This window comes from Phyllobates terribilis, unplaced genomic scaffold, assembly GCF_046119375.1.
Source record: "Phyllobates terribilis strain yellow unplaced genomic scaffold, ASM4611937v1 Scaffold_9__5_contigs__length_417890890, whole genome shotgun sequence".
In the NCBI taxonomy this organism is placed as follows: domain Eukaryota; kingdom Metazoa; phylum Chordata; class Amphibia; order Anura; family Dendrobatidae; genus Phyllobates; species Phyllobates terribilis.
The window spans coordinates 296,947,060-296,974,846 of NW_027362769.1; the positions used below are offsets into that span (position 1 = coordinate 296,947,060).

The window sequence follows — 27,787 nt, forward strand, 5'->3', positions numbered from 1 at the left end:
AGGGCAATTCGGTGCACCCTTAGCATGTCCTATACTTTGGTGCACCGTAATGCTTTAATATTTGCATATTAAAGTCAGCCCTTTATCTTGATTGACAGCGCTCGTTTGGTAATAGCAAGCACTGTCTCAATCCAGGTAGCGTTCTGCTCTTGTGCTGTGAGTGAATTGACACTAGAGGAGCACAGCAGTGCACTCCACATATCAATATGAGTGCGCACAATGTGGTTGTGGGCGCGTTCTGACACCGTGTTCCTGCCTGTCTGCAGCTGTCACTCATTGCCCTGGAACTGTAGCAAGAAAATGACTTCACTGACCAGAAGAGGGTGTTGTGACATGCCAATGCTGTCTGCACACACTCTCCTCCCCTTCACTGAAGTTGCTCCAGCAACAGCCAAAGACAGGCAAGAAACAGATGTCAGAACGTACTTGCAGCCACATTGTGTGCTCCCAAACTGACACTTGGAGCACACGGATGGACTCCTCCAATGCCAGTGTGCAAGTGCAGACTTGCAAGCTGATTTCAGACAGCACCAATGTAGTGCTGTCAATAAAGACAAAAGACTGGCTTAATATGCAAATAATTAGGCATAATTGTGCACCAAAGTGCCCTCATTTGCATATTATTTTTTTTTAATTTATTGTGCTTTGCTTATATAGCGCCATCATATTCAGCAGCGCTTTAAAGATATTATCACCACTGTCCCTATTGAGGCTCACAATCTAAATTCCCTATCAGTATGCCTTTGAAGTGTGGGAAGAAACCATAGGAAACCCACACAAACACGGGGAGAACATACAAACTCCTTGCAGATGTTGTCCTTGGTGGGGTTTTAATCCTGGACCGCAGAGCTACAAGGATGCAGTGCTAACCACTGAGCCACTGCACTGCCCTATTAAAAAAAAGTACATTTTTCTGAAGATATTAAAGAAGCACTCCTGGTAATTTTTCCCTCTAAACCTGTGTAAATTTTAGCATAGTGTAGTGTAGTGTGTTAATATACCTACCAATCACCACCTTCTCCAGTCCTCTTCTGATTCACCTGATGGATATTCAGACTCACCGAATCATATTGCGCTTTGTGTGACTCGGAAATGGCTTTTACAATTTAAGCCTATGGAGCATCAGAACGAGACTCCATAGGCTTACATTATAAAAAGACTTTCAGCTCATATATAGAGCACAGTCTGATCTGGAGAGTCTGAATAGCCGTTAGGTGTCTCAGGAGAGAAGCAGAGCAGCCCTGGATACCAGAGAATACATTGTTCGGTGAGTATATTACCAAACTGACAGTACACTACACTAACATTTTCACAGGTTTAGGGAAAAAAAGTTATAGGAATGCTTCTTTAATGTAATTTGTATATGCCTGATTATACATGATATATATATGATTTTTATAGGGGCTATATTCCCTATAAGAATGTGCATGCATTGACTGCAATGGCTCCCTTCACTGCCTCAATGACTGGAAGCAAGCAGCAGCATGGCGGATATAAGCTCATTTCTCCCTTTATCCGCTGCTCCAATAAGGCAGGCAGGCAGGATTTTACCACTGTTTATTACCTGCAGAATAACCTTACATCTCCAGGTAAATAGTGTTTCTGGACACGACAGGCTAATTATTTTAGACTGGAACTTAAGTTATACCTGTGATTCACCAGCACTTTTACCGTATTTTTTTTTTCAGATGAAGATAATCACGGTATATAAATATATACACGTGTGTGTATACAGCATTATGTAAAAGTATATATTATATATACAAATCATGTAACAGCTGACTACAACACCATGGGAAATAATACTTATATTAGCAAAGCTGTAGCAAACAGGGGTTAGATTTACATTTCTTAACAACAGATCACCTGTTTGAATGATGAAGCATCATACCTATGGCAACATGGATATTTAATGCTATATCTATAGCCATATAAAACAATTGGAATATTATGAATACCCTATATCCTTAATTCATCAAAGTGATTATGCAGAATTCTGTCATATATCATTTTAAAACTTCACAAGCTGGTGCTGGATGGGGGCAGGAAGGAGGCGTGAATCCACAGCTCATCTAATTCATGATGAGTTGTGGCTTGCCTTATGCCAGAAATCTTACTTCAGCCCCTGAATATAGTAAGATTTAGGCCGGAGTCACACTACCATATAACACGGCCGAGTGCTATGCGATAAAACATCGCATAGCACTCAGCTCAGTGTTATACTATGGGGCAGTGCAGAGCAGTGATTATTTTCTCATGCGGATTCGGTATGAGGGAACAATCGCAGCAGGCTGCGATTTACAGCAAGACTCGATTCACTGTAATATAGTTTTTCTGATTCTCTGTGTATCTTTCCTCATGTGCAGGCATTGCAGGACCTTAGGTATCCATGGTTATGACCACTCATATAGTGACAGTTAGTTAGCTAGTTGCTAGTGGTCGTAACCATGGATACCTAAGGTCCTGCAATGCCTGCACAAGAGGAAAGATACATAGCTAATCAGAAAAACTATACTACATTTCTAATTGGAGCTATTTGCTAATATTATTATTACACCTACTACATATTGGGATAGGATCTTGGAGATGGGAATACCCCTTTAAAGATCAATAACAATGTGTCTTCCTATTAAAATAAAAAACACCATGACCCCAATTTAAAATCAATAATTCTATACCCCTATTAAAATCAATAATATTGTTCCATCCGCAATACTACACATCTGTAGAAAAAAAAACAATAATATTGTGCAAATATGCATATGATCAGCACTCCTCATTTGGGGCACATGCCCAGTTGTCCTCCTCAATTATGTCCCTGCAATGCACCAACAAGTGTCAGCTTCTTCCTATACAGACTTTGCAGGTATACTTACAGAATGACATATGGTATATATCACTTCTTTGTCCACCAATCTGTTGCCTGAAGACTTGTGAAAATATCATGAGCAGCAAGCAGTATATAAGAGGTTTATAAACAGAAGTGAAAAAATACAATGTTTACCTATCAACCATGTGATTGTGAGAAGTTGTAAAATATCAGGTACTTTATCTACATAAGACAGAACATTCTATTCCTTCACCCCCTCCCTCTCACTTCTGGTGTTGATGATCTTACATTGTAACATGCTAAAAATGTTTGCATTTGAGCCACAAGGACAGTACAGAGAGATGGCAGGTGCTGACCTGAACTTCATGTACCTATAGTTTGCTTGCATTGCATCATATATGTACAGGTTGTGCCCAGTGATTACAGTGTTCCTAGCTCCTGCTAGCTGTCCCCTATCCTTTTGTGCTCTTGTTGTTTGTTTGCCGCTGTTCCACCCTCCCTCCTTTGAGAGTTTAATACGATATTGGTTGTCTCCAAGAGTATTTGAGATGGTGGATCTTTAAACAATATTACTTTTATATATTTTGTCTCAGTATAGTTTTTTGTTCATACCCTGTTTAGGTTTTTAATAGTACTTAATAAAATTAATGTTTTATTGTTAAATATAGGGTTATTATTCTGTAGGCACGGTTTTGAAATTTATACCCTCTGGATCATATAAATCTGTCAGCACAAAATAAAAACACCCCAATAAAAACCAATAAAAGCAGTATGATCTCATTGGTAAATCCTACAATAGCATAATATAATATCACTACTAAATAAATAAAGCAGTAGAAAAACAATAATGGAAACTACAAACAAAATGATATAGTTATCATGATGTAAGAATTAAAAGTACATGATTGTAATATAAATAACACAAGGAATAAATTGCACCAAGATATCAATCATAATATAGTGCAAAACAAAGTACGGGATCGTTCACATGTCCCATTTTCTTGTATGAGTACTAGCTGTGGTTTTCATTGATAGCACTCATACCTATGATATTGATATTCTATGGGGCTGTGCGCATGTCTGAATTTTTCCTCGGACCGAGTGGTCTACGAAGAATATCAGAGACATGTCTTATTTTGATCCGAGCATCGGATCAAAATTAACAAAGCAAGTCTCTGGGTCAGAAAGGAAAAGAAAATCCCGGCACTCACGTGTTGATAATCAGTTGATTTATTCCACAACGCACACAAGACGTTTCAGCCTGTCCAAGGCTTTTTTCAATTGTGGTTAAATACATTCAGTCAAAATATTTATAAACAAATCCCCGGAAATGACATAATTCTCATTAACATAAAAAAAGAGTAGACCAAAAAAAAAATTATATATAACAGAATTTACAACAACATACAAAAAATTAAGCAATAATAAACTCAAGTTGCACAATGAAAAAGAACAAGTGAATTCATATATTTAAATAATCCCCAATTACACAAAGACCATATACATCATAGATTGTAAAATTTATTGCATGCATATACCACATTATATCTTTATTTCTCCACATTCTTTTAGCTAAAAATATATAACATTTCATAGTTTTTCCAGAAAAAATCCTTAATGTTTTAAGGATTTTTTAATATTTCCCATGGAATCAAATATATCAATGACAAGTAAATTCATATATATAAATAATCTCCAACCAAATATGAGAATATAAATCCCAAAACATAGATTCCATTTCATAAATGTATCAAAGATATTGCCATCTAAATTTCTCAATGTTCTTTTTATTAAACACATTCAACATTATATCATTTTTCTGGAAAAAAAAATTCTTGATATTTCTAGATTTTTTCAAAAAGATTTTTTATTAGAACAATACTGTTTATTACATTTGTATATACAACTGATTCCTCATGAACAGCCTGCAACAAGTGACTAAATCTATCTTTTATTCTCTTGCCCTTTATAATTCTATTAATAAATATCTTATAAAGAGATCAGTATACTGCCATATTCCCATAGATCCCAATTCACATAGTAGAAAAAATTCATCATATTATTTCTATATCACTTTATATCTCATTATAAATTGTAACTACATATAAAGCTACTACTGAAAGAACAATCACAGACATACGGGAATAGAGAACATCTATGTCCTAAGTGATTCTCACCTCCCCCAGATCGTTGTCTGAGATAAAAGTGACTTTTTAAATTTATCCTTTGTTATCCTCTATTCCCTAAATTAGACCTTATTTATTTCGTTAAATGTGACAGTATAATTAACTGTCCACCCGTGATTCCTAGAAATACATAGGGAATTTTACAATCTATGATGTATATGGTCTTTGTGTAATTGGGGATTATTTAAATATATGAATTCACTTGCTCTTTTTCATTGTGCAACTTGAATTTATTATTGCTTAATTTTTTGTATGTTGTTGTAAATTCTGTTATATATAATTTTTTTATTGGTCTACTCTTTTTTTATGTTAATGAGAATTATGTCATTTCCGGGGATTTGTTTATAAATATTTTGACTGAATGTATTTAACCACAATTGAAAAAAGCCTTGGACAGGCTGAAACGTCTTGTGTGAGTTGTGGAATAAATCAACTGATTATCAACACGTGAGTGCCGGGATTTTCTTTTCCTACAGACATTGTTTTCCACGTGCACCACCTTAGCTATACGGAGTGCCGACTATTCCTTTTTGATACTGATCGTTTGAAGTACGAGCACACGTTTTTCCTGATGGCAACGGTAAGCAAAACCTTTAATGAAGAGGAGGCTGCAAAGATTATTTCGTTATCCACAATCTCGACAGAATTTCTTAAGATACCTACAAGTGAATTTAAAAGACGAGATCTGGAAAAAGAGATGAAAAGGCTGGTTTCTTATGAACTCCATGCAGCAACATTAACTGAATACTACAAGGAGAAACGAATACCACGAGGGTTGAGAGTGCACCTACGCCCAACTCTTTTCTCAGACGATTTGGCTTTTTGTGACGGATTTGAACAGATTATAAATAAGTGTTCACTGGACTTAATTCTCCTGACAATTGATAGGTTACAAAAAGCTATTACTGATTTGGGGACTGAAATTAATAATATTGAGACTCAATTGAGTACTTGCTTAAAAGTGGATGAATTGAGTGCCCTGAAAGACTCTCTGAATATCTCCATGGATAATTTTCGTAAGGATCTACAGGAAAGAAAACGCCGAAAGTTTGCTAGAGACACAGAGGATTATCTTATGAATAAGGTCTATAAGTGGCGGGACCCGGCTTTTGGTTATGAAAAATACTCCAGAACTTTTTTCCGCAGCAGTCAATATTCTTCGGATTCTGGGAGTGATACTTCAGGATCTTGGAACCCACAATGCCCTTTTTTCAGGAGAGGAAGAGGACGACATTTCAGAAGAAATCGAGGAGAGCCGGTCGTCATCACAGGAGGAATTACTCCAGCAATGACAACAAGGTCGCAGGTACTAAGGACATGCTAGTTATTAATATTTCCTCTAAGACTTTACAACCGTCACAAATAGAACTGCTACAGAAAGGTTTATCTTTTGGTGTTATGTCTAAACTTAATGGTTTTCAATTAGATCTGGACTTAAATCGTTTCTTTAGAAATGTAAGGTTAAAAACACATTTCTCCACTATACCACCACCGGCACCAGTTAGATCTGTTGTAGATAAGGAGGAGTGTTTGAAGTTAGCAGATTTAAATTTGAGAATTAAGAGCAGTTTTTCGCCACCTAAGATTTATCACCCGACAGAAACATATATTAGCTTTGTTACGAGAGAAGTTGAATCTCTATTGAATCGGATACAACTAGGAGGTTTTTCTTACAGTAGTAATCTAACCATGAAAGAAAGGGAAGCCCTTAAACTTTTACAGGATGATAAGACAATAGAGATAAAGCCCGCTGACAAAGGGGGATCAATTGTAATAATGGATAGGGAGAGATATATTGGGGAGATAATGAGACAATTATCAGATTCTACAACTTATCAACCATTAAAAGGGAACCCATTGAAAGATATACAAAGGAAAATTGAGATAATGATAGATAGATATAAATTAGGTGGTAATATTGATTCAAAGTTGGCTAATTTTTTGATTAAAGATGATCCTATCACCCCAGTGTTTTACATATTACCGAAAGTGCATAAAACTTTAATTGATCCTCCAGGCAGACCAATTGTGGCGTCCACAGAGTCAGTATTATCCCCTCTATCTATAACATTGGAACACATTTTGACCCCTTTAGTAAAGAAAAATAAATCTTTTTTATTAGATACAGGAGATTTTTTGAAAAAAATTAAAACTATTCATAATATATCTGCAGATGCCATCATTACCACAATAGATGTTACAAGTTTATATACATCAATAGAACATGAAAAAGGATTAAACGCAGTGAGGTGGCTTCTTGAGATTAATGAATTTCCAGAGGTTCAAAGAGATATAGTGATGGAGTTACTAAGGGTGGTTCTGTATGAGAACTATTTTTTATTCCAAGATGTATATTACAAGCAGAAGAGGGGATCGGCAATGGGTGCAAATGTGGCCCCCCCATACGCAAATACATATATGTCATTTTTTGAGGAGCATTATGTCTATGAACATCCTATATTCAAGATACATGGGAGAGCCTGGTTTAGGTTCATAGATGACATTTTTTGCGTATGGGAGGGGCCACAAGAAACCCTAATGACATTCTATGATGATTTGAATAGTGTATGGAGTGAACTAAAATTTACCATTTCATATAGCACTGAGAGGATAAATTTTTTGGACACTATGGTTATTAGGAATGAGAAAGGGGACTTTGAGACAGATTTATATAAAAAAGATACGGACAGGAATAGTATCTTACATTTTAGGAGTGCACACCCATATTCTGTTAAAAAGGCTATCCCCAAATCACAGTTTCAGCGAGTGACTAGGATTGTTACCAACCCCTCCATCTGTTCAAAAAGAATTGAGGAAATGTGTGAAAATTTTAGATTGAGAGACTATCCTCAACGTATTCTAGATGGGGCATTAAGAGAGGTGGTTACTGATGAAAAAACACGTAGAAGGGATGAATCACGTATATGCTTTGTGAGAGAATATCATCCGGTCAATTTAAAAGTAGATCAGATTATAAAGAAATATTGGCATATTCTAGGGCAGGCATATCCGAATGTGATGGAATTTAATATACCTCCCCTTATCTGTAACAAGAGATTGCCCAATGTGAAGGATAAACTAATACGGGCGGATGTTGGGAGCGATGCAATAATTCCAAGACAAACTTTTCTTACAACAAAAAATAAAGGAACGTATCCCTGTCTGAATTGTGCTCAATGTAGTAATGTAATTAAGGGGGAATATTTTAGTCATCCTAGGACAGGTAAAAGATTTAATATTAAGGGCTTCTACACGTGTAAATCTACAAATGTGGCTTATCAGATAAAATGTCCGTGTGGTTTTTCATATATTGGAGAAACAATGCAGTCAGTAGGAACACGGGTTAATAAACATAAATCCACAATCAGGTGTGGAGATACTTCGCTTCCCCTTCCATTACATTTTAAGGAAAAAGGACATTCAATAGCCCAATTGAAATATCAGGTGTTAGAACAAATAGATACACCTAGAAGAGGAGGCAGTATCAAAAAAATCCTTTTACGTAGAGAAGCCTTTTGGATTTATACTTTGGGAACTTTATATCCAAATGGCCTAAATCGAGAATATGATGTTAGTGGCATTATGTGATTAGGATAATGAGTAATATATACATCCTATTTCTCTTTCTAGACATCTCAGATGCGATGAAATCCTGAAGTATCTGCATAGGAACAAATGGGATGCATATTGTACTTGCCACATTTTGTCGGGTTAAATAAGATTGAATGCGGAGATAAGACATGATGTAAGCCGGACGGCTTCCCTATGTATTTCTAGGAATCACGGGTGGACAGTTAATTATACTGTCACATTTAACGAAATAAATAAGGTCTAATTTAGGGAATAGAGGATAACAAAGGATAAATTTAAAAAGTCACTTTTATCTCAGACAACGATCTGGGGGAGGTGAGGATCACTTAGGACATAGATGTTCTCTATTCCCGTATGTCTGTGATTGTTCTTTCAGTAGTAGCTTTATATGTAGTTACAATTTATAATGAGATATAAAGTGATATAGAAATAATATGATGAATTTTTTCTACTATGTGAATTGGGATCTATGGGAATATGGCAGTATACTGATCTCTTTATAAGGTATTTATTAATAGAATTATAAAGGGCAAGAGAATAAAAGATAGATTTAGTCACTTGTTGCAGGCTGTTCATGAGGAATCAGTTGTATACACAAATGTAATAAACAGTATTGTTCTAATAAAAAATCTTTTTGAAAAAATCTAGAAATATCAAGAATTTTTTTTCCAGAAAAATGATATAATGTTGAATGTGTTTAATAAAAAGAACATTGAGAAATTTAGATTGCAATATCTTTGATACATTTATGAAATGGAATCTATGTTTTGGGATTTATATTCTCATATTTGGTTGGAGATTATTTATATACAGTATATGAATTTACTTGTCATTGATATATTTGATTCCATGGGAAATATTAAAAAATCCTTAAAACATTAAGGATTTTTTCTGGAAAAACTATGAAATGTTATATATTTTTAGCTAAAAGAATGTGGAGAAATAAAGATATAATGTGGTATATGCATGCAATAAATTTTACAATCTATGATGTATATGGTCTTTGTGTAATTGGGGATTATTTAAATATATGAATTCACTTGTTCTTTTTCATTGTGCAACTTGAGTTTATTATTGCTTAATTTTTTGTATGTTGTTGTAAATTCTGTTATATATAATTTTTTTATTGGTCTACTCTTTTTTTATGTTAATGAGAATTATGTCATTTCCGGGGATTTGTTTATAAATATTTTGACTGAATGTATTTAACCACAATTGAAAAAAGCCTTGGACAGGCTGAAACGTCTTGTGTGCGTTGTGGAATAAATCAACTGATTATCAACACGTGAGTGCCGGGATTTTCTTTTCCTACAGACATTGTCTTCCACGTGCACCACCCTAGCTATACGGAGTGCCGACTATTCCTTTTTGATTCTGGGTCAGAAAGGACTGTCAAAAAGGTGAAGGTGCAGAAACTTTTTTTTTCTTTCCACATACGAGAAAAACTGATGAGACTTAGACCACACTCTGATCAAACTACTCTGACTAACGTCTGATCAAAATAGGTCAATTTTTCTCATACATGAGAAAATCGGGCATGTGAATGAGCACTTACAATAGTCTGAACATGTGAACGTTGTACTAGTCACCTAGAATAATTAACCTACTGCATAGACCATAAGGCTATGTGTCCACGATGCAGAAATGCTCCGGATTTTTTAGGAGCGTTTCTGCACCTCCCTGGCAGAAAAAACGCATGTGGATTATACATGCGTTTTTCCTGCCAGGGACAAGTGGAAGTGAAGCATTTTTGCATGCATTTCCGCATGCGGGTTGTACATGCGTTTTTCCTGTCATGGACATGTGGATGTGAAGCGTTCTTCACTTACATTTCCGCATGCGGGTTGTCAAGCGCTTTCCAAGCGATTTTAGCATCACTTGGAAAGTGCTTGACAACTTAGTCACACTATATAAATCCATGCAAACGGCATGGCATTATATAGTGTGACCAAAAGAATGGTAAAAAATAAAAAATAAATATTATACTTACCTTCTGATGGTCCCCGGTGTCCTTGTCCTGGCTTGCCGGCAGCTCACAGTGGACTCAAGGACCTGTCATGATGTCATTTAGTCATGTGACGGGTCACGCGACCGCCGACGTCAGCGGTCGCGTGACCCGTCACATGACTAAATGACCTCACCGCAGGTCCTTTTAGTGTACCGCGAGCTGCCGGCAAGCCAGGACAAATCGCTAAGGAGACCGGGGGCCATCAGAAGGTACATAAGTATAATGTATATTTTTTATTTTATTCATTTTTTTACAGGTACTATGGTACCCGGGTCCGGAGGAGAGTCTCCTTTTCTCCAAACCCGGGTACCATCCGCACATTGAACCGCATGTTATCCGCATGTACAGATGCAGTGATGCGGATGACATGTGGTCCAATGCAAGTTAATGGCGGCGAAAAAGCCGCGATTCCGCAAAATAATTGGTAGTGCTGTGGATTTTTCCGCAATGATAATCCGCAGCGGAAATTTCCGCAGCATGTGCACAGCACATGCGGATTATCATTGGGGAACATGGCAGGCCTTCTAACAAGCGTTTTTTAAGCATTTCTGCAGCGGAATCGCCGCTGCGGAAAACTTAAAAAACGCATAGTGGACACACAGACTAAGTCTCAGAAGGCAATTCATACAATACTGATGCCATAGTAACCATTCCAAGTGACTCACACAGTCCAGCGCGTTTTGCATGCAGTTTCATCAAGGGGTGCTGAGGCCATGCCCTCCACGAAATTTTTTAGTAAACACTAACCAATAAGCACCGTGTAACATAATTGCGAAAGTCAGTAACCCGACATCGCGTCCTGCCGCCATCTCAGGAATTCCAAATGTCGCACTTCTCAAGTCTGCACAGTCTGACTCTCATACTGGCGCAAAAGACGGGGCCGGGAGGAAGTGACATCACAGCAGGTATGCACACAATAGAGGGTTAATTGCAAAGTTGCCTGTTTATACAAGAACTTTTCTATTTTACCCATTTAACAAGTTAAGACAACTAGTGATGAGCGAATACATTCGGCACTATTCGTTACTCGCACGAATAGTACGGTATTTGGGCTTTTCGTTACTCGGCGAGTAATTAGCTATTCGCCTCGGTATATTTGAGTGACCCGCCCAGGATGTTTGGCGCTTTATTTGCAGCCAATGAATATGCTGGGCGTGCTTGCCAATCACAGTAATGCTGGTGCCATCTTTAGTGCGGCATTACTGTGATTGGCTGGCCTTACAGCATCATAGGGGATATTTAATCCCTGCCTGCGCCATCTTGCGTACATTACAGCCGGAAACACCGTAATGAGAGTGTAGTGTGAGCGTAGGGAGAGTGAAAGAAGCGTATAGGGAGAGTTAGTGATTACAAAAAGCTCTTTTAAGAGCTACTGAGGTTGAAGATTAGTTTTCTGTTAGGTGGAGATAGCGTAGGGAGAAATTTAAACCAAGGGAGAATGAATGTTAGAACCCTCCTGTTAGTTTTTGCTATCTTGTGTTTTGCGGTCACGTGACCAGCTGCCTATATATTCCAGCTCCGCCCTTCTGGCTTTGCTGGACTTCAGTGTTTTTTGCCTGTCTCTCTAGCCAGGTGCTTCTGTGAGGGTCGTGATGACATTCCACTCGTCCTCCAGTCACTCCAAATTAAGGCTATGAGCATGGGTCAACCATTCAAAGAATGAGTCAGACAACAAGCTGGTTCAAACTCAGAGCACGCTCAAAAGACTACTACAGACAACGTTCTCAGCAATGTTCTGTGTTTATTCCTACATACACAAACCTAAATACACTACATAATGGGGAGGGGAAAGGGGTTGTCCGGGGCGGGGTAAGCCATGAAAGTCCAGTGTCTGGCCACTCCTGATTGGTCCACATCTCCTTATCTCAGTCTCTGGGCAGATATTGCAGCCGTCAGCTTATAATCTTGTTTCGTTTCTCTGAAATAAGTCTTGGCAACACTGGAACTGTCTTAGTTTAAGTTTCGATTTGAGTAATACGTAGCAAGGAAAGCTTATTGTTATAAGACACAAAATGGTGGTTAGTACATTAGCAAAAAAGCGTATAAAAGTTACAAAAGTATAAAAGTTACAAAAATATATATTCTCTTTTACCCCGACATTCCCCCCTAAACACTAAGCTTTCCCTTGCTTCGGGGCCTTTGAGACTGTCCATGTGTGGGGAGAGGTGAGGTGGATTTCTTCACCCAATCATCTTAGAAGCTGCCCCCTTATGGGACGCCCCCAGACAATCGAGCCCTATCCTGGGTGACACATGGAGTTCTCCCAACTGTCCCTAAACTAAATCTCTCAATTGGACTTTGTCATGGGGGGGCTGGTCAGGCTTATTCAAAGGAGTGTATTTCTCCATATCTTCTCTTCATTCAGAAAGGTCCCGGAGGTTGGGACAGCATTGGTTATAGCTTTCCTGTATAAGGGGACTATGCAGCACAGGACCACCAGGCCGAATACTAGTAGACCTCCCATTACTAGACAAACTTGTTGGAGGAATCCCTTGAGCCCTCCCAACCAACCTGAGAAGAAGGAGGTATCTACCCCTGTGTGGTAGCTGTCCACCCTGGGACAGACAGTAAGCATATGGAAAGGATATAGAAGAAGGTAGTCATCTTTTATAGGCTCGTTCTGTCTCTCTTGCAGTGGGAGGCGTGAATCCAGGTGCTCTTGCCCTCAAGCTTCAGAGCCGTCGGGGTGGTGAGAAGCACAGTGTACGGTCCCTCGAACCGCGGCTGGAGGCAGTCTTTCCGGACAAACTTCTTCACATACACTAGATCGCCTGGGATGAAATCATGTACTGCATCACCTGTAGATTCTGGGAGAGAAGCAGATACTGGAGAGCGGGTGTTAGTCAATTCTCTAGACAAGGCAATCACAAATTTTACCACTCTATCATGTGTTTCAGACAACTCTTGGGGCCTAATCTCTCCTATCTTGGGTGGGGTCCCAAACAAAATTTCATAGGGAATTAGCCCATGTTTAGCTTGTGGGGTGTGTCTGATATGATACAATACTATAGGAAGTAGGTCGGGCCAGGGGAGGGGATGATCTTGGGTCATTTTCAAGAGCTGGGTCTTGAGTGTGGAATTCATTCTCTCCACTTTGCCTGAACTAGCAGGATGGTATGGAGTGTGGAGGCCCAAATCTGTTCCCAACATGTTCCAGAGTTCTTCGTAGATATTTGCTGTGAAAGCTGGTCCTTGATCCGATTCTATGACTTGGGGAACTCCAAATCTGCAGGCAATTTCGGTGATCAGTTTCTTGGCTGTGACTTTAGCAGTCATGTTGACAACCGGGTAGGCCTCGGGCCAGGCTGAGAACATATCCACGGCTACCAAAACGTACTCCTATTTTCCTGCTTTAGGCATTTGGATATGGTCGACTTGTATTCTCTGCCAAAGGTAGTCTGGTTTAGCCAGGTGTTGGAGAGGGACCCGTGCCGTACACGTTGGGTTGCAGGTAGCGCAGACAGAGCAAGATTTTGAGTACGCAGTCACAGTGGAAGAGATTCCGGGTGCAAAGTACAGTTTCTTGATACATGCCAAGGCTTGATTCTTTCCTCTGTGTGTAGGCCCGTGAGCCCATGCTGCCACGGCTGAGTACATGCGCCTGGGCAAGCAAGGTTTTCCGTCCACTTGATAAAGAGCTGAGTCGATCTTTAAATCTTTGCGACCTGCCAGCACGGCTCCTGCCGCTTTCCATTGCTTGACTTCTTCAGTGGGGGTCTTCCTTTGTTCCTCACACAATTTTTCTTCAGGCATCCTGACCCCCCTGGATTCCACTCGTGTCTCCGCTGGACTTGTATGGTCTTCCGCCGGCTGTTCTTTGGCCCTTGCTCTAGTGAGCGCCACAGCTACGGTTTGCAGGGTCTCCCCCATCTCTTCTTCCTTTTCTTGCCACTTTGATGACACATTCTCCACTGCTGCAGTCTTGGCTGCTTGGTCAGCTAGGTGGTTGCCCCTGGCTTCTCTGGATTCTAGTCTTCCATGAGCCTTGACCTTGATAACAGCAACCTGAATGGGTAGTTCCAGGGCCTTCATTAGGGCCTTAATCCATGAGACATGTTTCACTGGTGTACCTGCAGCTGTGATGAATCCTCTAGGCTTCCACAAGAGTCCAGAATCATTGCAAATTCGATGTCCATACCTGGAATCGGTATATATATATTCGCCTTTGTTCCTGCTGCCAGGTGGCAGGCCTCTGTGAGAGCCACAAGCTCAGCTTCTTGTGCAGACATGTATGGTGGTAGAGCTTCAGCCTTGAGGACTGTTAGGTCCGTTGTGACAGCATATCCCGTGTGGAACTTCCCTTGAGGGTCTGCGAGCGGGATCCATCAGTCCATAGGTGCAAGGCAGGGTCTGCGAGCGGATGTGCCACCATATTCTCTGGAGCAGAAGTCTCTTCCTGCAAAATTTTTATACAATCATGAGGTTCCACCAATGGACCTTCACCCTCTTCACCTTCCCCCCTAGAAGGTGGAAGCAAAGTGGCAGGATTGATAGTCAGACATCTGGTAAATGTTATATTGGAGTGCAACAATAGGGAACACTGCAGCCGCAGGTGTCTTTGGTTGGTTAGATGTTTCGGAGATGTTTGTTGCAGAACAGCTGAGAGATCATGGCCGGCCTGTATAACTAGATCATGTCCAAGGACGATATCAGCTGACTTGTCAAGGAAGATGTGAGCAGCGTAGACCGCCTTAAGGCACGTGGGGGCAGTTCGGGTGACAGGGTCCAGGCGGGCTGAGTAGTAGCCCAAAGGCCGATACTTATGATCATAGCGTTGTGCTAGAACTCCAGAGGCATGACCTTCCGATTCTGAGACAAAAAGGTGAAATGGCTGAGTATAGTCTGGTAAGCCCAAGGCCGGGGCAGAGACAACAGCCTGTTTAAGGCGGTCAAAACATAGTCTGTGTTGATGAGAAACATGTGGATCTTCAGCATGAAGCCAAACTGAGCCTTCATCCTTGAGACAGTCGTACAGAGGTTGCATGAGCTTTGAGGCATCAGGGATCCATTGCCTGCAGTAAGTGATGAGGCCAAGGAAAGTCTGCATAGCGGAGTAGGTGGTTGGGAAGGTGATATCCATGATGGCTTGTTTTCTTTCTTCAGTCAGATGTCTAGCACCTTGTGATATACAATGTCCGAGGAAAATGACCTTGGGCAGACACCATTGGACTTTGCCTTTCGAGACTTTACAGTTAGCTGAGTGAAGAAACCAGAGAAGGGATGCTGACATCTCTGGCAAATTTTCTTCAGTGCCACAGAGTAAAAGATCATCCACATACTGTAGAAGGGTGACCTGAGGGTTCTCTTGAACCCATGGCTCCAGAATAGACTTCATAGAATGAATGAATTGGTTAGGAGAGTTATGGGCTCCTTGTGGGGTCCTGGTCCATGTAAACTGTGCTCCTTGAAAGGTGAAGGCAAAAAGAAACCACGAATCTTCATGTAAGGGTATACTGAAGAAGGCGTTGGCTAGATCTAACACCGTAAACAAGGTGGCCGTTGAAGGCACCTGAGACAAGAGGGTGTTTGGGTTGGGTACTACTGGAGTTTCTAAAATGGTAGCTGCATTGACGGCTCTGAGATCCTGAACCAACCGGTATCTTGGAGGCTCTCCCGGAGCGGTTTTCTTTTTTACAGGAAAGAGGGGTGTATTGCATGGAGATACACATCTGACAAGGACTCCTGATTCCAGGAGGGAAGCGATTTGGGTACCCAAGCTTTGTTCTTGTGCAGCCTTGAGGGGGTATTGTGGCAACCGTGGGTACCTGTGTCCAGGCTTGAGGTGTACTCGGACCGGGGGAACCTGTAGGAGGCCGACGTCCTCTGGCCCACTGGACCACAGAGAGTGAGGGAACTGTGAGATATCAAGAAGAGTGTGAGGTTATGTGGTCATCATCATTAGAGGGAAGGCTTTTTTAAGAACACAGCGGTCTTCAGTCCCTTGTTCGGAATGAGGGTCCCGCAAAAGAAGCTCCATACCATGGTTTCCGAAGGTAATTGTTGCCTTCATCCGCTCTAAGAGATCGGCTCCCAACAGATTGACAGGGCAAGTTTCAGAGACCAAGAATCTTGTGAGTACTCCGGTGAACGGTCCTGCAGACACAGGGACTGTGAGTGGAGAGGAAATATGTTGGCCTTCCACCCCAACACAGGTGAGGGTATCCGGTGATAGGATACAGAAGGAGGGAGCTGTGCAGAGGAAATGACAGATGTGGCCGCCCCAGTGTCCACCAGGAACTCCAGTGGTTGATGGTCCACCTGTAAAGTGACAGTCCCACAGGCGGCCGTGAGATGCGTAGCCGGGAAAGTGGACACTGGTTGACCGAGCCGTCATTGGCGTGGATGAGATGGTTCACGGGAAGGTCCATGGTTGTGTGGACCGTCATGAAATGAGCGGTCATGGTACTGTCTGCGGGTTGGACAGTCTCTGAGAATGTGATTAGGGTTATCACATTCCCAACACAGTATGCGTCCTTCAGAATCACGAGATTGTCTCTTGTCTCTAGGTGGCCCCCTGTCATTTCTTCTGTCTTGTCTTCTATATGTGGGAGGAGTATCATCACCTGTGCCTTTAACCATTACCCACTTGATTCCATGTTGGTTGCCAGGGGGGGTGGGTAGCTTTCTTGAGCTTGATATACCATGGCAGGAGCGGCTTTCTTCTTTGGCTTAGTATCCTTTTCCATTTTTAGCATTGATTTTTGGAAAGCTTTAACGATGTCCACCGCGTCGTTGAAGGAAGAAGAACGAATCTCGGGCCGTACTCTCAGGACTTCATCTCTGAGAGCGTCTTGTAGGCCATCTACTAGGGCCTGAACCAACAGGACGGCCTGCGTCTTGACGTGAGGACTGTATCCGAGATCCTCAAAATGCATGTTGAGTCTTGCAGCATATCTTTCCACAGATTCATCAGGGTCTTGTTGAACATCTTGTACAGACACAGCTTGATCTGACAAGCGATCCTGAGCCCAGGCCTTTAACTGTTTCATATATTCTAGGCCGGATTCATACGTACTAAGAGATCCTGCTTTTGTGGAATCCATGGCCTTTTCGATAGTAGGCAAGAAATATTCCTTGGCCTTCACAGATGTGATACCTGCCAAATCAGCCCAGGTTGCACCATAAATGGCTCTGGTTGTGTCCAAGCGTCTAGCATACTGCATGGGAGATTTATCGGGATCAGGAAGCTTTGAGACCAGAGTGTCTACTTGTACTGGGGTAAAGGGTTGATATTTAATCATCCCTAAAGGTCCAGGAACTTGTTGAGGACCGGGCAGCGTTGCTTGTTCCTTGGTGGTGTTTGGGGTGGCCGCTAGGGAGGATTCTTCAGACAACAGAACCGCATTGGGAATCGGTGTCGGGGAGGAGGTTGCCACTAGTAGCTCAAGGGCCAAAGGCATAGCAACATGAACTGCTGGACTATGGACACAGACAATGCGTATCAAGTCCAATCCATGAGGGAGGGTCTCTATGCCTTCCTTGAGGGCCAGTACGTGTTCCTTCATGCACGGCCCGAGTGGGTTGCCGAAAATTCCAGAAGATATGAGTGGTATCGCTAAAGTGCGTCTGGGCATATCCTGATGACTCAATTTTCCTGCATGAAGGAGTACTGAACGGATGGTAGATGCGAGAGTGGAACGTGACTCTTCAGGGTTCCGGGAGTCATAAACAGGACCCACTGCATGTATGATGACATCAGCGGGCAGTTTACCCGCACGGGTGACTAAGGTCTGGCCTTGTGAAAGCTCTCCGTTTTCGGCTAAGTGAGTCTGGCATTCTGCAGCCAGAGTGGAACCAGCAGCAAGGGCAATTTTACGAGCCAATCCTCCAGCATGGCTCATACGGGTGTTTGCAGGGTTGACTATGGCCCCCACCCGATGTGTAAGGATGTCACCATAGCCTATTGACAGAGTGACAGGGCGTCCTGATGGGTCTACTAGATTACGGGAGCGGCAGGGGTCCCAAACTTCTGAGAGGTTGGGGGGTGGTGTTCTTTCAGCAGTTGCTTGGAGCAAGGGCCGGAGTACGGGTAATGAATGTGGGGTGGAGGATGCCATAGGAGACGTATGGGGTAAAGGAGGGGGGGCTGGAATATCTTGAGCCCATACCTCCTCTGGCTCCGCATCGTCTTGAGTAACAGTATGTTGGCAGAGGGAGAGCAGTCTGGCCTGAAATTCTGGGGAGTTGAGGAGGATATCCCCAGGGTTGTGGGTGACTCCCATAGGAAACAGGGGAAGCGTCTCATCATCGTGGACTGGAGCAGAGGGTGTCACATTAGTTTCAGATGGGTGCTCTGGGACTGCGGGCTTTTCCACCTGTGCTGGTGGCTGGTAATATGCACCGGACGGATCTAGTAGTGGATATAGGCCGGATTGGGGCTTTCCGGGCCTCCCACAACAAGTAAGAGGTGTAGCAAGATGGCCGTGGGAGGGAGGAGTTAGAGTGGAAGTGGGATTGTTCTTGGAGGCAGGCTGGGCATCGTGCCATGGGCGGCCCGCCCCACAGACACAGCAGAACTCCGCCCAGGGTGGGTTTTGCTCTCCACACCCCCGACACGTCCACCCCTCCGGTGATTTGTTGTCGGCACCATTATAGGGCGGTGGCTGAGGGCTCGGTGTAGTGACAGGCATCAAAGATGCAACCGCCATTTTGGGGGCACATAACAAATCACAGTCTGCAGCTTTCATGTATCCGAACAAAGGCTCGGCATTCTCTGTCCCCCCCACACCATCTACTTCTTTCCAGCCTTCAGACTTCAAATCACTCGCTACTCTAAGATGTGCTTGAGCCTGGTGCAGAAGTCCTCACCCAGCTTTCCCAATTTCTGTGTAACACATTCTTTCTACACTGAAGGCTAAAGCCTGCCTGTACTGGATAAGCTTATCATGTTATACAAATTCCTAACATTCTTCTTGCCTTCTTGCCTTCCCATAACTCCACTAATTGGCTTAACTCCCACAGCAGCATTCCGCAACTTACGAGATCTTTCAAATTTGAATATACGCAACATTTTCTTATAGAATGCAATGATCTGTCGCGACTCAGATCACTGGTGCAGTCCACAGGTCGCCACTCCTCAGTGTAGAGCACACCTCAATACACTGATGAGATAGAGAGACACCTCAATCTAACTCCTTTCCTAGCCTTGAATGGCGACTTTACAGTGCGACTCACCACGGCACCCTGACTACAGGTCACCACCCGTCAGTGTAGAGACACCTCAATACACTGATGAGATAGAGAGACACCTCAATCTATCTCCTTTCCTACCACGGCACCACCCGACAGTGTAGAGACACCTCAATACACTGATGAGATAGAGAGACACCTCAATCTATCTCCTTTCCTACCACGGCACCACCCGACAGTGTAGAGACACCTCAATACACTGTTTCCTAACCTTGACTTTACAGCAGTCTCTGTGTTAGACGAAGAGCACTCCTCAATTCGTCACAGATTCTGACAGCACAACACCTCCTTATGAGGTTTCTCTGTATAAGACGAAGAGTACACCTCAATTCGTCACAGATTCTTTCTCCCTTACACTACAATTCAGGAATGCTTTGAAACCTCGACTATCAGTTACGGGAGGCAGCTATCTAAAGAGAGTTCAGTGACCGGAGGAGGAGGAGATGGTGTTCACACGAGCACGCGCAGGCATGCGACGTCACTCGTTTTAACACTTGCTGGTTCAGGACGTGGTGCGGGACGCCTGAGGTCTCACCACTCGACCGATCACCCACCCAGATCCAACCTGACAACCCAACAGGAACCGCTGCGGCTGACACACAGGCAAGTGAGACATATAAAATACATCTCAACTTACCGTGTTCGATGGAGGTTGATCAGGCCTCAAATTCAGCCACCGCGGTCACCACCAGGGAAATCAGCGATATGGGTCCGGGAGGGCGGCGTACCGCTAGCCACGCCGCACGTTGAGCGCCATTTGTGAGGGTCGTGATGACATTCCACTCGTCCTCCAGTCACTCCAAATTAAGGCTATGAGCATGGGTCAACCATTCAAAGAATGAGTCAGACAACAAGCTGGTTCAAACTCAGAGCACGCTCAAAAGACTACTACAGACAACGTTCTCAGCAATGTTCTGTGTTTATTCCTACATACACAAACCTAAATACACTACATAATGGGGAGGGGAAAGGGGTTGTCCGGGGCGGGGTAAGCCATGAAAGTCCAGTGTCTGGCCACTCCTGATTGGTCCACATCTCCTTATCTCAGTCTCTGGGCAGATATTGCAGCCGTCAGCTTATAATCTTGTTTCGTTTCTCTGAAATAAGTCTTGGCAACACTGGAACTGTCTTAGTTTAAGTTTCGATTTGAGTAATACGTAGCAAGGAAAGCTTATTGTTATAAGACACAAAATGGTGATTAGTACATTAGCAAAAAAGCGTATAAAAGTTACAAAAGTATAAAAGTTACAAAAATATATATTCTCTTTTACCCCGACACTTCGGTGCCTATCTCTGTCTAGTTTGCTTGGTCCTCTGGGACCTCTAGTACTTTTTGTCAGTTTGTCTTTTTGCTCTGCAACAACTTCTGTTAGGAGGTGTCCCATTTTTGTCCCAGTCCTTAGTTCTTTAGGGACCCCTCCCTTTATTCTATAGGTCTCCGTTCAGACTAGCCGAGGACGAAGGCTGGTCTATTCACAAGGAACAGGCTGCCCGGTACATCGTAGGGATTCAGCTTAGTCTTACTGTAGGGACAGCTTTTCCCATCCTTTCTTTAGTTTATGTTGCAGATCAAAACAGTAAGTCCAGCCCCAAAAAAAAACTAAAAGGAAAGAAATTCGGGGATCAATATGGTTTCCGTCCAGGAGTTGTCTCAACGCCTGCAGGGATTGTCTCTGGAGGTGGCCGAGCTTCAGCAACACGTGAGTAGCTGTCCTGGAGCGCATTTTGTGGAACCGAAGGTAGGACTGCCTGATATTTTTTATGGTAAACAGCAAGATTTTTTTTCTTTAAAAATGCTTGTTTGTTATATTTTCGCTTGAGATCTGGGAATGAATCACAGTGCATTGGTTTTATTATGTCACTTTTGCGCAAAGAACGACAGGGGTGGGCCTTTCCTCTCCAACCTAATGATCCGTGTTTAAGTTCTGTTGAGGAATTTTTCTCTGCTATGGGGCTATTATATGACGATCCTGATCGAATCTCATCTGCTGAATCAGAACTTAGATGTTTGAATCAGGGGTCAGATGATGTTAAAATTTATTGCACACACTTCAGGAAATGGGCTTCAGAAGTTAAGTGGAATGATTTGGCGCTGAAAAGTTTATTTCTTGCTGGTCTGAGTGAAAGGGTTAAGGACTTGCTAATTGCTTTCCCTGCAACTGAGACTCTGCAGGAAGCTATGCAGTTAGCTGTTTGTGTGGACAGGAGAATAAGGTCCAGGGTCAATGATGTAAAAACTCCTGTAACTTCAGGTCCTAGTTTCCAGAAAATCTGCTCTGACAGCGGAGAACCAATGGAGGTTGGGGCGATGTCACTCCGCTCTCAAGAAAGAAATTGGAGATTCGCCGAAGGTTTGTGTCTTTATTGTGGTAAAGATGATTATTTGATTAAGTATTGTGAGCGTCGTTTAAGTAAAGAAAAAAAAAAGGTCAGTTACGCCCGTATAGCTTGTTTACAATCTGCAGGAGTATTCCTTTCTGGGTGTACTACTCTGCAGGGACATTTGATTGAATTTCAGGTATTTGTGGATTGTGGTTCAACACTTAATGTGATTGATAAAGGGTTTTTGGAAAAACTTAAATTGAAATCCAAACCTTTGTCATCTCCTATTTCTGTGGTTGCAATTGATAACACTCCTTTGAAATGTATTACTCACAAGACTGCTGCATTTCCTCTCACTATCAATGGTGTTCACCAAGAAATTTTGGACTTGGTTGTTTTGGATAATTTGCCCTCTCCAGTTGTTCTAGGATTGCCTTGGTTAAAACTGCACAATCCTTTGTTGGACTGGTCTTCTATTGTGATTAAGTCTTGGAGTCCGAAGTGCTATGATACATGTTGTAATGGTCGCATTGCGGCTGTGGAAAAAGGGGAATTACCAGTACCTATTCAAGATTTTTGGAGGGTTTTTTCGGAGGAGGAGTCGCAAGTTTTACCTCCTCATAGGGATTATGATTGCGCCATTGAGTGTGTTCCAGGTGCTACTCTTCCCAAAAGTCGCTTGTTTAATCTGACTATCCCTGAAAGAAAGGCCTTGGAGGAGTACATAGAGACTAGCCTGGCTGCTCGTCACATTAGACCTTCTAAGTTGTCTGTGGCAGTCGGATTCTTCTTTGTTAAAAAAAAGGACGGCGGTTTACGTCCATGTCAGGATTTTCGTGAAATTAATAAGATTACCGTACGCAATTCCTACCCATTGCCGTTAATTCCTGACTTGTTTAACCAGTTAGTGGGAGCCAAGTGGTTCTCAAAAATTGATCTCCGAGGAGCATACAATTTGTTACGTGTGAAGGAGGGTGATGAATGGAAAACTGCCTTTAACACTCCGGTAGGTCATTTTGAGAATCTGGTGATGCCCTTCGGTCTTACCAATGCACCTGCATTTTTTCAGAACCTTATTAATGACATCCTGAGACCCATTGGCAGAGTGTACATGAAGTTTTGCAGTTATTGAGTGATAATTCACTCTTTGCTAAGCTGGAGAAATGTGAGTTCGCTGGGCAGAAAATTAGTTTTTTGGGCTACATTGTCTCCAGCGAGGGCTTTGAGATGGACCCTGTGAAGGTTCAGGCTGTGCAGGAATGGCCAAGGCCTATTGGTTTGAAATCTATACAGAGGTTTTTGGGTTTTGTCAATTATTACAGGAAATTCATTAAGAACTTTTCTGTAATTGTTAAAACTCTAACCGATCTCACCAGGAAAGGTGCGAATACGGCCCAGTGGACTACTGAAGCCATTGAAGCGTTTGAGTATCTCAAAGAGAGGTTCAGTTCTGCCCCTATCCTTATGCAGCCTGATGAGACCAAACCTTTTTTGGTCGAGGTCGATGCTTCATCGGTGGGGGTCGGAGCAGCTTTGTCTCAGGAGAACAAAGGTGGAGTACATCTTTGTGCCTTCTTTTCGAAAAAAATTTCGGAAACCGAACTGAATTATGATGTTGGAAATCGGGAGCTGCTGGCTATTAAACTTGCGTTTGAACACTGGCGTCATTTTTTGGAAGGCGCTAGATTTCCTATTCAGATTTTCACAGATCATAACAATTTGATCTATCTGGATGCTGCCAAGCGCTTGAATGCCCGTCAAGCTAGGTGGGCACTTTTTTTTTCTCGGTTTCATTTTTCTGTTACCTATATCCCTGGTACTAAGAATGTTAAAGCCGATGCTTTATCTCGCAGCTTCTCTCCTACGGTCGGTGCAGAGGAGGAGGAGAGCATTTTGCAGAAAGGAGTTGTGGTGGCGGCATTGGACTCCGATTTGGAGAATGGGATTCTGAATGCTCAAGATGATGCTCCATCTAACACTCCCCATGGGAGGTTGTTCGTGCCTAGAGCCTTTAGGAGAGATTTGTTTGTGGAGTGTCATGTGTCTCGGTTGGCAGGTCATCCAGGAGTTTTGGAGACTAAGAGACTTATCAGTCGCAGTTTTTGGTGGCCTGGATGGCAGAAGGAAGTCATCAAGTTGGTGCATCAGTGTACTGTGTGTGCTAGGTCAAAGGCTTCACATACTCCTGCTGCGGGGTTGCTTTTCCCTCTAGAGGTTCATTGTGCACCTTGGACGCATCTCACTATGGATTTTATTACTGATCTTCCTGTGTCTGAGGGTTTTACTGTCATCTGGGTTGTCGTAGACCGTTTTAGTAAGATGTGTCATTGGGTTCCATTCATTAAGTTGCCATGCGCCAAGACACTCGCTAAGGCGTTTGTTAAGGAGATTGTCAAGCTCCATGGCGTTCCCACGGATATTGTTTCTGATAGAGGACCTCAGTTTGTGGCTCGCTTTTGGCGTGCTTTTTGTGACAGGTTGGGAGTCCATTTGTCATTTTCGTCTGGTTATCATCCTGAGTCTAATGGACAGACTGAAAGAAAGAACCAGGATGTTGAACAGTTTTTGCGTTGTTTTGTGGCGGACAATCAAGAGGGGTGGTCTGAGTTTCTGCCTCTCGCAGAATTTGCTCTTAACAATCATACATCCTCCTCTGCTGGGTGTTCTCCTTTTTTTTGTTGCACTGGGAGACATCCGTCTTTTGGTTCGTTCTCCAAATTGGGGTTGGCGGTGCCGGAGGAGGAGAATTTTTCCGGTGATTTGGAGAGAGTTTGGACTAATATACATTGTAACCTGCAAGAGGCTAACAAGAAGTTCAAGAAGTATTTTGACAGGAAACGTAAAGAGGTTTTGTTTACTGTGGGTGACATGGTTTGGTTGTCCTCGAAGAACTTGCGGTTGAGGATTCCCTCTAAAAAACTCGGTCCTAAGTTTGTGGGTCCATTTAAAGTGCTTCAGGTTGTTAACCCATCTGCTATCTGGTTGGATGTCCCTACTTCCTGGAAGATTAATTCTGTGTTTCATGTTTCCTTGTTGAAAAAGGCTGACGTTTCTAATAGGGACGCCACTGTCACTGTTACTCCTGTGGTGGAAGACGGTGAATATGAAATTTCTCGTATTTTGAATTCAAGATGGCATAGAGGGATATTACAGTATCTTGTCTCCTGGAAGGGTTTCGGTCCCGAAGACAACTCCTTGGTAAGGACGGATGATGTCTCTGCTCCTAGGCTTGTTAAAGCTTTCCACAGGAGGTTTCCTGATAGGCCTGGGCCTGGAGGATCCGGAGGATTCTCATAGAAGAGGGGGTACTGTTAGAACCCTCCTGTTAGTTTTTGCAATCTTGTGTTTTGCGGTCACGTGACCAGCTGCCTATATATTCCAGCTCCGCCCTTCTGGTTTTGCTGGACTTCAGTGTTTTTTGCCTGTCTTTCTAGCCAGGTGCTTCGGTGCCTATCTCTGTCTAGTTTGCTTGGTCCTCTGGGACCTCTAGTACTTTTTGTCAGTTAGTCTTTTTGCTCTGCAACAACTTCTGTTAGGAAGTGTCCCATTTTTGTCCCAGTCCTTAGTTCTTTAGGGACCCCTCCCTTTATTCTATAGGTCTCCGTTCAGACTAGCCGAGGACGAAGGCGGGTCTGTTCACAAGGAACAGGCTGCCCGCTACATCGTAGGGATTCAGCTTAGTCTTACTGTAGGGACAGCTTTTCCCATCCTTTCCTTAGTTTATGTTGCAGACCATAACAGTGAAAGTCTAGCACCTGGGTGTTTGCAAGTAGAGATGAGCGGTGTTCGACTAGAACTGTTCGCCAATCTCAAATTCGAGCTGTTTTGGGCGGTGTTCGAGTTGTTCGACGAACCCGAACGATTTGCAAAAAATTCGGCTGTTCGAGGTTATGTTCGATAACTGTTCGTGCACCAAAAGCGTGTCCTGCATGTCTGGCGCTATTTAGAGCACCAATCATGCAGGGATTGTCTGCCACTCACTGTAATGCCACAGCCATGGTGGCTGTGGCATTACAGTGATTGCCCAAATCGATGGGAACAGTGCCAACAGTGAAACATGAAAAGCCGGCAATTCAGCAGCGGCATACACCGGTACCCGACAATTTAGAACCGAAAGAATAGAGCTTCACACATAGATTAGATAGATATAAACATGTCAGCCACATACATACGAAGTACAGTGAAAGTGCTGCTTACTGTACTTGTCATTTAGCGTAAAGGATTTATCAAAAAAAATATTAGTGTTTTCGTGCACCGTCTCTTTAAAAAAGCCGGCCGGCAATTCAGCAGCGGTACCCGACAATTTATAACAGACAGAATAGAGCTTCACACATAGATTAGATAGATAGAAACATGTCAGCCACATATATACGAAGTACAGTGACAGTGTTGCTTACTGTACTTGTCATTTAGCGTAAAGGATTTATCAAAAAAAATAATAGTGTTTTCATGCACCGTCTCTTTAAAAAAGCCGGCCGGCAATTCAGCAGCGGTACCCGACAATTTATAACAGACAGAATAGAGCTTCACACATAGATTAGATAGATAGAAACATGTCAGTCACATATATATGAAGTACAGTGATAGTGTTGGTTACTGTACTTGTCATTTAGTATTAAAATAAAGGATTTATTATTAAAAAAATTGGCGTGGGGTTCCCCTTAATTTTAGGCTCTAGCGGAGGTTAAGCAGACGGCTGGGGCAGATGTTTGAAGCCTGGGAAGGGGGTAATACCCACGGAGCTTCCCAGGCTACTAATATCAGCCCCCAGCTGAATACATAGCCTTTACTAGCTATTAAAATGGGGGACCCCCCCAAAAAAATGACGTGGGGTCCCCCCTAATTTAATAGCTAGCAAAGCCTAGGCAGACAGCTGGGGGCTAATATTAATAGCCCAGGAAGGGAGCCATGAATATTGGCCCCCTCCCAGGCTAGAAACACCAGCCGTCAGCCGCCCCAGAAATGGCGCATTCATAGGATGCGCCAATTCTGGCACTTAGCCTCGCTCTTCCACGCTGCCCTGGTGCGGTGGCAGGGGGTAATAGGGTTGGGGTTGATGTCAGCTTATAATGCCAGCTGACATCAAGCCCAGGTTAGTAATGGAGAGGCGTCTATAAGACACCCCCATTACTAACCCCATAGTCAAAGTTAAAAAAAACACAAACACCCAGAATAAAGTCCTTTAATTGAAATAAAGACACAATCCTTTATTGTTCTAAATTAAACCATACTTACCGTCACGCCCATTCCAGCTGAAGCCAACGATCTCCTGCAATAAAAGAAAAATAATAAAGCAACCTCATCCTTACCTTTCCATGGTTCCCACGACAGCTTCAGCTCTGCTACATCGAGATGACAGGCTGGACCGCAGCAGAACGCTGCCATCCAGCCTCTCATCCCGCAGACACTGAGAAGCGCAGGCTTGCTTGCGCTGCTCAGCGTCTCTCTGTGACGACATCCAGATGAGCCGAGTTCATGTCCAATGAACTCGGCTCACCTCATGCACGTCACTGACAGCGTGGGAAAATTCTCACGCTGAAGCGGTGAGTGCAGGAGAATTCTCCCACGCTGTCAGTGACGTGCATAAGGTGAGCTCATGTCCAATGAACTCAGCTCACCTCCTGCACGTCACTGACAGCGTGGGAGAATTCTCCTGCACTC

General features: G+C 42.9%; 1 protein-coding gene across 1 annotated transcript in view; it reads right to left on the bottom strand.

Annotated features, from left to right (window-relative positions):
• The window catches only part of LOC141160959 (putative methyltransferase DDB_G0268948), a 59,986-nt gene extending 57,011 nt beyond the window's left edge, over window positions 1-2,975 (bottom strand). The window contains exon 1 of the mRNA XM_073645751.1: window positions 2,877-2,975. The gene's annotated coding sequence lies outside the window, so the exon portion shown is untranslated. The remainder of the gene's footprint in view (window positions 1-2,876) is intronic.
• Between the last annotated feature and the right edge of the window lie 24,812 nt (window positions 2,976-27,787).